Source organism: Ostrinia nubilalis, chromosome 13, assembly GCF_963855985.1.
Source record: "Ostrinia nubilalis chromosome 13, ilOstNubi1.1, whole genome shotgun sequence".
NCBI lineage: Eukaryota > Metazoa > Arthropoda > Insecta > Lepidoptera > Crambidae > Ostrinia > Ostrinia nubilalis.
The window spans coordinates 62349-74965 of NC_087100.1; positions in this window are offsets into that span (position 1 = coordinate 62349).

Consider the following 12617-nt stretch of genomic DNA (forward strand, 5'->3'; position numbering starts at 1 on the left):
ACGAAAATCAAGCTTGTCATTTCCACAGATTAAAAGTGTATAAAACAGTGTTATGGCGCAAGTACACTCAGAAAATTGATTGAGACGAAGCGCGAGCCTTCACACCATGAAGCTAAAGATAAAAATGGAGGGCAGAGTTGGAACAAAAACTTGAGTCAAATACCTACACTTATATCTATCTCGCTCTCTGCGGCCCTACCTCTCTTTTTAGTGTGAACTGTAGTATTGCTATCTTCTGATTTAAATCTCCTTGTAAATTCTTCGAAATAGCCAATTCACTAACCAAATCAGAAGTTAAACAAATAAATAATTAATATTTGAAACTAAGATTACCTAGTTAAATAAAAAACACAAAATTGTCGGCCATTTAGGCTTAATGTGTTGGCGAATCAGGGAATTACAATCCCAATTCCTGGGTAATCGGTACCATGTGGCAACATCGGCCCAATCCGGCCCATCATGGCGGTTGTTTACTATTTTGTTTATTAAGCAGTTAATTTCGTTTGAGATTGTTTACAGGAAATAATAATTGTTTTATCACAAGAATCGGTGCAAAATTTTGTAGTGCGTGGTTGCGGTAGTACGTGGTATCCTGGAAGTGACATAAGATTCCACGCGTAAGTGTTTATTTCGTGATTTCCGACATTGGATCATTGTAAACATTTTTCACATTTTTTACAGTAATTTCTTCCTAAAACGTTTTACCAGTAATTACACTTATCATTTTTAATGATACCTATGTCAAGAAATAAAGATTTTACATTGGTTTCATTGAATTTGAGCAATCTTATATTTTTTGTTTATTTAGAAAGAGCGAGTCTGCCCACAGAGAGCGAGATAGTGATACTTAGTTTGTGCTTCAAGTAGGTATTCGGAGTGTGGCCTCCATTTTTATCTGTAGCTTCATGCTTCACACCGAAACTATAAAAAAAAAACTTTTATAACTGAAGTGCAAGTTTACACTATACTACATCTCGATGATCACGATCACCAAAACTTTAATGAGGAAAAAAGCGCGGGAAACGTCGGGCGGTGTAGACGTCTTTCTACGGTTTTATTAATTTTTGTTATAATTAATAGCTAAATAGGATCAGTAAAGTAGTGTAGTGTATTGGTTTTAAGTGTATTATTGTATTTATTTTATAAATTGTGTACTTTTTCATCGGGCAACTGGTAAGTTGTTCTTTTCTTAATGAGGATCATTTCGATTTTTAGCTGTGAATGCAGATTTATAGGGCTAAGAAATCCTTAACATACAGTCCAAAAATTTTTGTTTTACGACAAAAATTGACGAAGTTATGGCCAAATTACTAAAAAAGTTCACTGACCGCCCGGCGCGGGACCGATGACGTCATTATATCCGATCCGAACGCTCCGGCGTACTGCGTGGATAGAAAATATTTTTTTCTAGCCAAACTATCAGTTTTAGAGAAAAACTTGTAATGACATTTATTCATCAGAATAAAGTAAGCTATCGATTAGTAATTCGATAGGTAATTTTTAAAAATAGAAATTGTGAAAAATGTCGCAGAAAATCCATACGCTCATACAATTCAATGGAACGCGGAGACGCGATTGGGGTCTCCGCGGTGGTATATTTGGCGATTTATTCAAATAAAGTGTTCATAAGAGTTGTTAGTCATATCTTCTTCCAAGTAAAATATAAAAATGTATAAGCATTAATTTATTTACTTCTAACAATAAGGTATAGCTGAGGCAGATACACTCTGCCTAGGCTACAAGCAAGACATTGCTATGAAGATCATTTCGATGTACACGCAATACCTACCTGTTATTTAGTTTTTCTGAGTTTAACCTACGTACCTACCTATCTATTCGCCGTTCCCATGGGCGGGCCAGCTGCTGCAGGAAAGGACAGCTGCTCCCCTCCTGGAAATTATTTAATCTTAGCCTAGAAGCTGGGTATGACTCCCCCCTCGGCCAGAAGTTGGGTATGATTTACCCCCCCTCCCAGGCCAGAAACTGGGTATGACTTGACCCCACCCCCCTCCCCCAGGCCAGAAGCTGGGTAAGGATAGCCCCTCCCCCCAGCCCATAAGCATAAGCTGGTATGACTTACCCCCCCCCCCCCCCCAGGCCAGAACCAGAAACTGGCTATGACTTGATCCCCCCTCCCCAAAAGCTGGGTAAGGCTAGCCCCTCCCCCCAGTCCATAAGCATAAGCTAGGTATGACTCCCTCTAGGCCAGAAGCTGGGTATGACTTGCCTCTCCCCCCTCCCACCAAGGCCGGAAGCTGGGTAAGGCTTGCCCCTCCCCCAGGCTAAAAGCTGGGTATTACTTATCCCCCCCAGGCCAGAAACTGGTTATTAGCACTCATATTATGTATTATTATGTTCAATACAATACAAACAATCATAAAGTTACACTCACCCCAACCGCGTCTCCGCATTCCATCGAATCCTATGAAAATGTGGTCTGTGGACATAGCGATACTTATTTTTCACAATTTTTATTTTTAAAAATTACTGGTCGATGGGTTACTTTATTTTGATGAATAAATGTTATTAAAAGTTTTTTTCTAAAACTGATAGTTTCGCTGGAAAAAAATATTTTCCATCCCAATAGTACGCCGGCTGCGCTCGATTCGGATATAGTGACGTCACGCGGCCCTGCGTACGTTGACTTTTAGCGGCAAAAACGGCCTATGTTTATTACTTAATATCTTCGTAAGTAATGGTCCGATTTGGATAATTCAAAAAGATATATCTTTCTTATGTCTTAAAGATTAACGTAGATACTAGTTTTATTGCATTTTCTATAACAATACTGATCCTCATTGGTCCAATGGACGTCTCTGATGATCCTGGGGGAGGCATCCCCCAGGCTTCTAACTTTGTAACTATCTCGTCTGATAATGTAAACTTGGTAAGCGAAAGCTCTTTTGTGGATACGGACGGTTCTGAATGCAATGTTAGTAGCAAACGAAAACGAACTCATGCTCCCCGAAAACTGTGTAAACATTGCAATAAAAAAAGGAGACACCATAATAAACAAGGCGTGATAAATGAAAACGATTGTCAATGCGAAAGTTCATCGGACAAGTTACTTCTAAATTCTAAATCCGCTTTGGATTCTACTTTGAATATCAACCCTTCAGTACCAAATTCAGCTAGTGTTTCTGAAGAGAGTCCTTTACGACAACCTGTTGGTAGGCAGTCATATCTAGCGTCGGATTTGTCACCATTCATAATACACGTGCAAAAAGAGATAACTTCTCCCAATGATAATGCTACTGTACACCCTGTGTCATTTGGCCATTTTTTAAAAAAGAATTCAATCCATAATGTTATTAATGGAAGCCTGAAAAAAATTGGTAGGAATAGATTGTCTGTATCTTTCTCAACCCATGAAGCTGCCAATGCATTTTTGACTAACAAGTTATTAACTTTAAATAAGTACAAAGCATTCATCCCGGTTACCAATGTTACTCGTATGGGGGTTGTCCGAGGGGTACCCTTAGATTGGTCCGATGAGGAAATCATTGAGAACATGTCTGTTCCAATTGGATGTGGCAACATTCTGAAAGTTAGGCGTTTAAAAAGGAAAAATGTTAACAATGGTAAATCAGAATTTGTACCAATTGAAACTGTAGTTGTTACTTTTGACGGACAAGTCTTACCCAAAAGAATATTTATGTGCTTCACTTCTTTACCGGTGGAGTTGTACATATTCCCCACCATTCAATGCTTTCAGTGCTGCAGGTACGGTCATATCAAAAGTCAATGTAGGTCGACTCCTCGTTGCTTCAGGTGTGGTCAAAGTCATTCCGGGGATAACTGTTCTGTTCATGAAGATGACCTTGTGTGTTGTTTATGTTCTGGTTCGCATTTTGCTACCAGCAAAAAGTGTCCAGAGTTTCTGAGGCAGCGAAATATTAAAGAAACTATGGCAAAAGAATGTTTGACTTATGCTGAAGCAATGAAATTATACCCTCCGGCTACCAAATCTTATGCTGATGTATTAACTTCTCCACCTCCACCAAGCCCAAATAAAAGGAATATTGGATTCAGTAAAAACAACATGAGCACCAGTAGTTCATACAAAAAGACCATATTTTTAAAACCAAAAGATCCTCCCAAATTTAATAAAGGGTATGATCGGGCCAGTCATGAGGCCCTGATTAAAGATTTGAATTCTCCTTTTTCCCCATCCCAAAGTATTCTTGTAAACGATAGCAAAAATGATTCTTTGTCTGATATGTCAATTAAAGAACTGCTTATTACTCTTCTTCATTCCTTGTCCCAGTCTAATTATTTTAACTCACCGTCCAACGTTGCCCTTCCTAATAAGAATACTTCAGAAGTAATTAACTGTAATAATGGACCAGTTGTCCATAATACAGTGGAACTGCCGTAGTATTACTAACAAGAAAAGCGATTTACTGTTTTTAATTAATAAGTTTAAGTCTTCTATATTTGCTCTTCAGGAGACGTGGCTTCGGCCAGACTCCTTATTTAAAGTCTCTGGATTCTCTACAGTTAGAGAAGACAGAGCTGATAATTATGGTGGTGTAGCACTGCTCATCCATGACTCTCTCTCTTTTTCTATTATCCAAATTCCTCATCATAATGCCGATTTCTCTATTGTAGCTGTTAGTATAAATAATATTACTTATGCATCTATATATATCCCTCACCCATCATCCTTAATTTATGATGAAGTAGATAATTTAATACATAGTTTTCCTAAACCCATAATTATACTTGGGGATTTTAATGCTCAGCACCAGGCATGGGGGAGTTCTAATTCAAATTATTATGGCAGTAGAATTTTAGATTTAATTGATTCCGAAAACTTATGTATTCTTAACTCTGGCCTCCCAACAAGAAGAACTCCACCTCATGAGGGTGTGAGTGCCCCAGATATTTCTATATGTTCACCTAGTTTAGCATCATCTTTGACTTGGACTACACTTGCTTCTTCTTATGGTAGTGATCACTTCCCCATATTCATAACGTTTCCATCTGTACCTAACAAATCTACTTTTAGGCGCCCACCTCGCATGAAATTTAAATTAGGCAATGTTAACTGGCAATTGTACAAAGAGAAAGTTGAGCAAAGCATTGCTTCCCTCCCTGTAGTGGGGGAGAGGAACCAGTCGATATGTGCTGAGGCACTGGCCACCCTTCTGTTGGAGACTGCAGAAGAGGTGTTTCCAGTGAAAGGCCATCACTCCAGTAAAATCCCTTCTCCCCCATGGTGGGATAATGATTGCACAGCTGCCATTAAAAAAAGAAAAGAGGCTGAGAAAACATACAGTGAAAACACTACTGATCAGAACTATAACTTACTATCTGAAGCCATAACCAGTACTCGTAAATTGTTAAAACGTAAAAAGTGGGAAGGTTGGCGAAATTTCTGTTCTTCGATCTCTCCTAACACTCCTCCTTCAATGGTATGGACAAATATAAGAAGATTCAGATCTGCTTTCAAAAATTCCACTTCTTCTCATCTCCCAGAACAAGTAACAGAAAACTTTTTAGATAAGTTGGCCCCGCCTTTTGTACCTTTATATAACATAGTTCCTGTTACCTCACCCTCATCTTTTAGAACTGGTCTTTCAGCCCCATTTGATCTTGACGAACTAAAAGGTATTCTTTCATCTGTCAAAGATTCGTCTCCCGGTAGTGATGGCATTCCGTATTCTTTTCTCTCTCACTTAAGCGATACCAGTCTGTTATACTACTTAACCCTTATTAATTCTATCATGATTAATGGCTTTGTTCCTCCATCCTGGAAGTCTCAGGACATTATTCCAATCCTGAAGCCTAATAAACCCTCGGATGATGCCGCCTCATATAGACCTATTGCTCTCTCATCAGTTCTTATTAAAGTAGCAGAGCACTTGATTAAAAATAGGCTGGAATGGTTCATTGAGAGCAAAGGGTTATTAAGCGATACTCAATATGGGTTCAGAAAAGGCAGAAGTACCTCTGACAGTTTGGGAATTTTCACCTGTGATATCCGCTTAGCATTTTCTATGAATAAATCTCTACTTGCAGCCTTTTTAGACATAACAGCAGCTTATGATAATGTGTTATTACCTATTCTTAAAAATAAACTTATTTTGCTTAATGTTCCTATAATATTAGTAAATTTCATTATGAACATATTATCTGAGCGATTCATTAACGTTTCAAGTGGCGAATCGACAAAATCTAGATCAATCTGGCGAGGCTTACCTCAAGGATCAGTTTTAAGTCCTTTATTATTTAATATTTACTCTTATGATTTAGAATCATCTTTACATAACAAAGTTAATATTTTACAGTATGCAGACGATCTTATTATGTATATTACTGGTTCAAACATTCAAAATTTGTGTGAGTCTTTGTCTACCACTCTAAACGTTTTAAAGACATGGCTAGATAAAAATGGTTTAAGTCTGTCAGTAAATAAGAGTTCAATAGTTCTATTCTCCAGGATGCGATGTCCACCGCCTATTTCTGTGTATTATGATAATTCAGCTATACCTGTTCATAATGAGGCTAAGTTTTTAGGTTTAATCCTCGACTCTAAGTTAACCGGTTTACCTCATTTGTACTATATACTAGCTAGGTGTGAAAAGCTTTTGAATATCTTAAGATGCTTATCGGGAGTTTGGTGGGGTGCACATCCTTATAGTCTGAAACTTGTGTATAACGCTATTATCCGAAGTGTTCTAGATTATGGGTCTTTCTTTTTGGAACCTTGTAGCATTATGGGTTTGCGCAAACTTGACACTGTTCAATCTAAAGCCCTTCGTATTGTCACTGGTGCAATGCGGTCTAGTCCTAATAATGCGGTCCAAATTGAATGTGTTGAGCCTCCCCTTAGTCTTCGAAGGCAATTTTTAAGTGATAAATATCTATTTCGTGCATTTCAATTTCTTAATCATCCTCTCTATTCTAAGTTGCAAGATTTGTCGGAATATGTAGACTCTGTACCTTATTGGACTCATAAAACCCCACTGTGCCTTGTCATAAGCTTTCGTAAATATATTTCTTTACAAGCTCCTAGCCATAGATCTGCATACATGCCTCTGTTCTGCTCTAATTATGAATCCCTAATTCTCTCCCCTGACATTTATTTCGACTTGGATATTCCAAAATATGGTAGTTCTGCTTTCTCTACTTTTAACCTTGTTTTAGAATCTAATGGCTGGCATGATTGGCACCATATTTATTGTGACGCGTCGAAACATTCACTTGATGGTAACGTGGGCGTAGGTGTCTTTCATTATCAGTACAAAATAAATCAAAAAAAGATGTTCCCCCCTGAGACGTCAGTATTTACGGGTGAATGCTTTGGTTTATACAAATCGTTAGAATATATATTACTCATGAAACTTAAAAAGTCCATAATTTTTTCAGACTCAAAAAGTGCATTACAAGCTTTGGCTAAATTCCCTTTTAAAGCTAATATTAATTTTCCAATAATTATTGATAGTAGAATATTACTTAACAAATGCCGACTGAAGGGTTTTCAGGTAATTTTTGCCTGGATCCCCTCTCACAGTAATATTCCCGGTAACGAAATAGCAGATAAAATGGCAAATGAGGCAGTACAGTGTGGAGATATATTCCCATATAAAAACTTCTCTCATGATTTAGCTTCCCTTCCTAAATCCTATCTTCGTAAAGCTTGGGAAGGTGAATGGAACAGTAGTGACCTGGTTAAAGGGAAGCATTATAAGAGTATACAGCCCAATATCCCGGTTAAACCTTGGTTTTTCAGGACGACGCTCGATAAGACAGCCACCTCTATTCTCATTCGCATGCGGTTAGGGCATACATGTACGCCAGCACATTTAGCTAGACTTAAAATCATTGATAGTAATTTATGCGATTGTGGCTCTGAAGTAGGTGATATTAATCACATCCTGTTTTCCTGTCCGAAGTATGATCGCTCCTTTTTTATGTCCTCATTGTTAACCCTCCGTGTCCCTTTTCCCACTTGTATTAATACCCTTTTATGCACAAACGATCAAGATATTTATAAATGTATCTCCTTATTCCTATCTAAAAATGATATAAAGGTTTAGTTTTTGTACCTCATACCTATATGTTTTATATTATATTTTTAATATCTTATTACATCTACCTACCTAACTATATTGATCCTATCCTTTTTAATTTCCGAAATTCCGATATTTCCTACATTTTCGTTTCCCTACCTTTGTCGTGGCAAATGCACAAGCCGTGCGAGCCAAAAAAAAAAAAAAAAAAAAAAAAAAAAAAAAAAAAAAAAAAAAAAAAAAAAAAAAAAAAAACTAATGACATTTAAGAAAAAAAATTGTCTGGAATGCACAGATAACACTGGTCAACAAAAAAAATAAAATTGTTTGTTTCCTGTGATTTTTTTTCTGTTTCTATCTCAAATTGACGCATATTTTTTAAATATGGCAACAGTTTTTCTCTAACAGCTTCTGTTTTTAAGTTATAGCTATCTACCTTCATTTAATATTTTTACTTAATTTTTTTATTTAATTGGACAAAAAAATATATTTTGTTGGTGTTTTCGATATTGCTTCGTTATGAAGATGTTGTGTGCTTAATCCAGATTGCTTCTGCTATGTTTTTAGTAAATATAATATTTGAAAAATGTCGAAAACCTCTATCGGATTTCATGAAAACTGCGTAACATCGACACTTTAAAATAAATATTTGAAATTAATTAATCAAGACCACAAATGAGTTATTTGTGTTCTGAGAATAGGTAACTTACTTTAGGTCGACAAGGGGGCTACACAAAATTCCCGTTTCATGTGTATCTGGAATAGTCGTCACAAAGAAAAGCATTGGTTACAAAAATTTTAACCAGTGCGGCTTCCCGCACACACGACTTTTTGCTTTTCAGCTAAAGTTGATACAAACTATTTTATAAACATGCCTTTAGTTAGCCAAGACCGTATCACCATACTTCCACCACTTTATATTAACCTCGGCATCTTGAAACAGTCTGTGAAGGCGCTTGACAAAAATAACGAATGTTATAATTTTCTTTCATGAAAGTTTTCAGGATTTAGCACAGAAAACTTGAATGTTGGTAATTTTTGATGGGACTCACATTAGGCAACTGGTAAATGATCGTAATTTTAAGAAATCAATGACTTAAGTCCAGTCCAAAGTTTAGAATTCATTTTTTTGGTTATAAGTAATTTCCTAAGCAAAAAGAAATTGTTGAGAGCATGCTATCCAACTTGCAAGAGCTAGGGTGCAACATGGGCATAAAAATACACTTCATGTACTCGCATTAACATCAATTTTCACAAAATGTGGGTGAGTTTAGTGAGGAGCAGGATAAAAGATGTCATTATAATTTTCGGACAATGGAAGAAGGTTATCAGGGGCGGTGGTGATCATATATGAATGGCAGACCATTGCTGGAGTTTGCAACGGGATCTACTCAAACTTGTCTATTCAAAGAAATCATATAAAAGATCATTTGCTAGTTTTCAATAGATATTTTATCAACACAATGTACAATTTTTCGTATTTTTTTGTCAAAATAATAAAACTCTATATTTTAAAAAGTAAAGCTGTTGACAATCTCCCAGTATTTTTTTCATAATCAGGGCCATAGAAATACCCAATAACAGAAAAAAAATTAAAGGAAAAAAAACATGTGTTGACCAGTGTAATCTGTGCTGGAATGGCAAAAAAAAACTCTTTGATTTGTTTTTGTACGGAGTTTCGATTTTGATAATTCGATTTCCGATTCGATCAAAAACTGCCACTTGTCTATAAAAAAAAGCTCACTGATTGCCTATACGCCTATATTACGACCATGTTCCTTTTTCAAATCGTGTTTTGGTACCATGAAGCTAAAGATAAAAATGGAGGCCACACTTGGAACAAAAACTTGAGTCAAATACCTACTTATCTCTATCTCGCTCTCTGTGGGCCGACCTCTCTTTTTAGTGTGGACTGTAGTATTGCTATCTCCTTATTTAAATCTCCTAGTAAATTCTTCGAAATAGCCAATTCGCTAACCAAATCAGAAGTTAAACAAATAAATAATTAAATATTTGAACTACGATTACCTAGTTAAATTAAAAATCACAAAATTGTCGGCCGTTTAGGCTTAATGTGTTGGCGAATCAGGGAATTACAATCCCAATTCCTGAGGAATCGGTACCATTTGGCAACATCGGCCCAATCCAGCACAGAGCACGTAACAATCCAGCCCATCATGGCGGTTGTTTACTATTTTGTTTACTATGCAGTTAATTTCGTTTGAGATTTTTTACAGGACTTAATCATTGTTTTATCACAAGAAATGGTGCAAAATTTTGTAGTGCGTGGTTGCGGTAGTACGTGGTGGCTCAGAATTGACTTAAGATTCCACGCGTAAGTGTTTATTTCGTGATTTGCGACATTGGATCATTGTAAACATTTTTCACAGTAATTTCTTCCTAAAACGTTTTACCAGTATTTACACTTATTATTTTTCATGATACCTATGTCAACAAATAAAGATTTTACATTTAGTTTCATTGACTTTGAGCAAATTTATATTTTTTGTTTATTTAGAAAGAGAGAGTCTGCCCACAGAGAGCGAGATAGTGATACATAGGTTGTGCTTCAAGTAGGAATTCGAAGTGTGTGGCCTCCATTTTATCTTTAGCTTCATGTTTGGTACCGAGCAGCACATTTAGTTTTAGTCGGTCCATAGTTTAAATGTCACTGATGGATGACAGTCAACTGACACTGACAGCACAACCCAACGACCGAGTAGTCAGGGTCACTGACTGACAGTTAGTAAAGTACGTAAAGTATTCCGAGCGAGGGTAATAGGTGGTTGCCTGTGCGCTTTTGAAATTAATTTCGCCGAATAATTATCCTGATTCTGCTAGATTACTACTTTTATTTGTTAAGCGAAATCGTCTCTCTTCTTTTAAATTAAGATCGTCAAAACTTTACGTTTTTAATTTTCTTTTGATCTCGTCCAAATTTTCTGTCATTAAAATGCAAGAAACCGTTACAAATACAAGCGAAAGAAAATCGTTATTTTCCTCGTTTCTCGAGGTTCTAGAAGCACGAGAGAAACAAGCACAAGCTGATCGGCAAGTTCAAGAAGAGAAGTACTTGAGGAGGACTCAAAGAATTTATGATTTTCATGGTGAGTTTTATTTAAACAATAATGTTACGAATTTTATTATACCTTAGACGTTTAATAATTATTTTATAGATGATTCTACAAGTACCTACAAGCTATATATTTTTTTTATTGATGTGGAAGTGGGTCCGATTCAATTTGAATCTAAAAACCTGTTGGCCCGCTCCGCGCCCCCGCCGCTGATAATGTAGTTAGATATTTAACATAAATTACAAAATCCATGAACATTTCGTACCTACACTATGGGAAAATGCTTTTCTTTTATTTTTTCATCAATTCCAATTTTTAGTAGTTGTAGTAGTTCTGCTATTTGGGATGGAGACAAATACATCAAATCAAAAACCATGAATATCGGTCTAGCCAGGTTTGGGTTCTAAGTGTTTAAACCAGTGGTTCTTAACTGGTGGTCCCTGGAGGCATTCCAAGTGGTCCACGAAGTGCACTTGCACGCCTTGGTCAAAACCACTTTTAACTAATTTTTACAGTCAAACTGGTTTACTTTTGACTGATTATGATTAAGAGGTGGTCCCTGACAAGACAGAAATTTGGTAAAATGGTCCCTCATGACTTAAAGGTTAAAAACCAGTGGTTTAAACAAACCTGACTTTGTTTTACTTATATTAAGTATAGTTATTTGAATTTTGAACTAAGTAGGTACATAATTGTTTACAAATAATTAGATAAATTCTCTCAAAAGTAAAACTAAGTACCTATTTATTTTTTCTGTAAAATAAGAGTGATAATCTTATTTTGTTTCTAAAAAGTTCTTACCTACTTACTTTTTGTATTATTATTATCGTAGTTAATAAACCACTTATACCTACTTGTTATGTCTTTAACACACAAGTATTAAATTTATATATTCCAATAAAATTCAAATTTTATTTCATTCTAAGTACAAGACTGACTGTAAAGCACGGATATTGATTTAAATCAATGATTTTTATTAAAAAAGTCATGCAATAAAAATCGGCATTTAAATCATGCAATCTTTGCTTAGTTTGGCAGTAGAGGCGCAATGTAAAATGTCCAAGGATATTTATTATTTACTATTTAATGCTGAGACTTTATTTACAATAAACAGAATTTGTTTAAAACTAAGGCAAACTTAACTCTATAAACAAAATTAAAATATAAACTTATTTTACTCATAAATAAAAGTGTGTCCGTGAGGCAAAGAGGTGAGGATACTGGCTGCATTTCCTCGCTGAATGGCAATACTAAGCCTTTGTGCAAGGAAAGATTTAATAGAATTAATAATAATCTCAAATACAAATTTCTCGACTCACACACCGCCTACTATAAATACAAACCCTGAAACGTCCTGGAAAACAACTACAAAACTGTACTGGAATCCAGACATCATAACTGACCGCACCATACTAAGCACAGACCGGATATCACACCTACCATTTTATTTTTTTAAAAAGATTATTCGAATTTTGTATTGCAGTGGTTAAGCTAAACAATAGACGAGCGGCGGTGGGATTCGAAC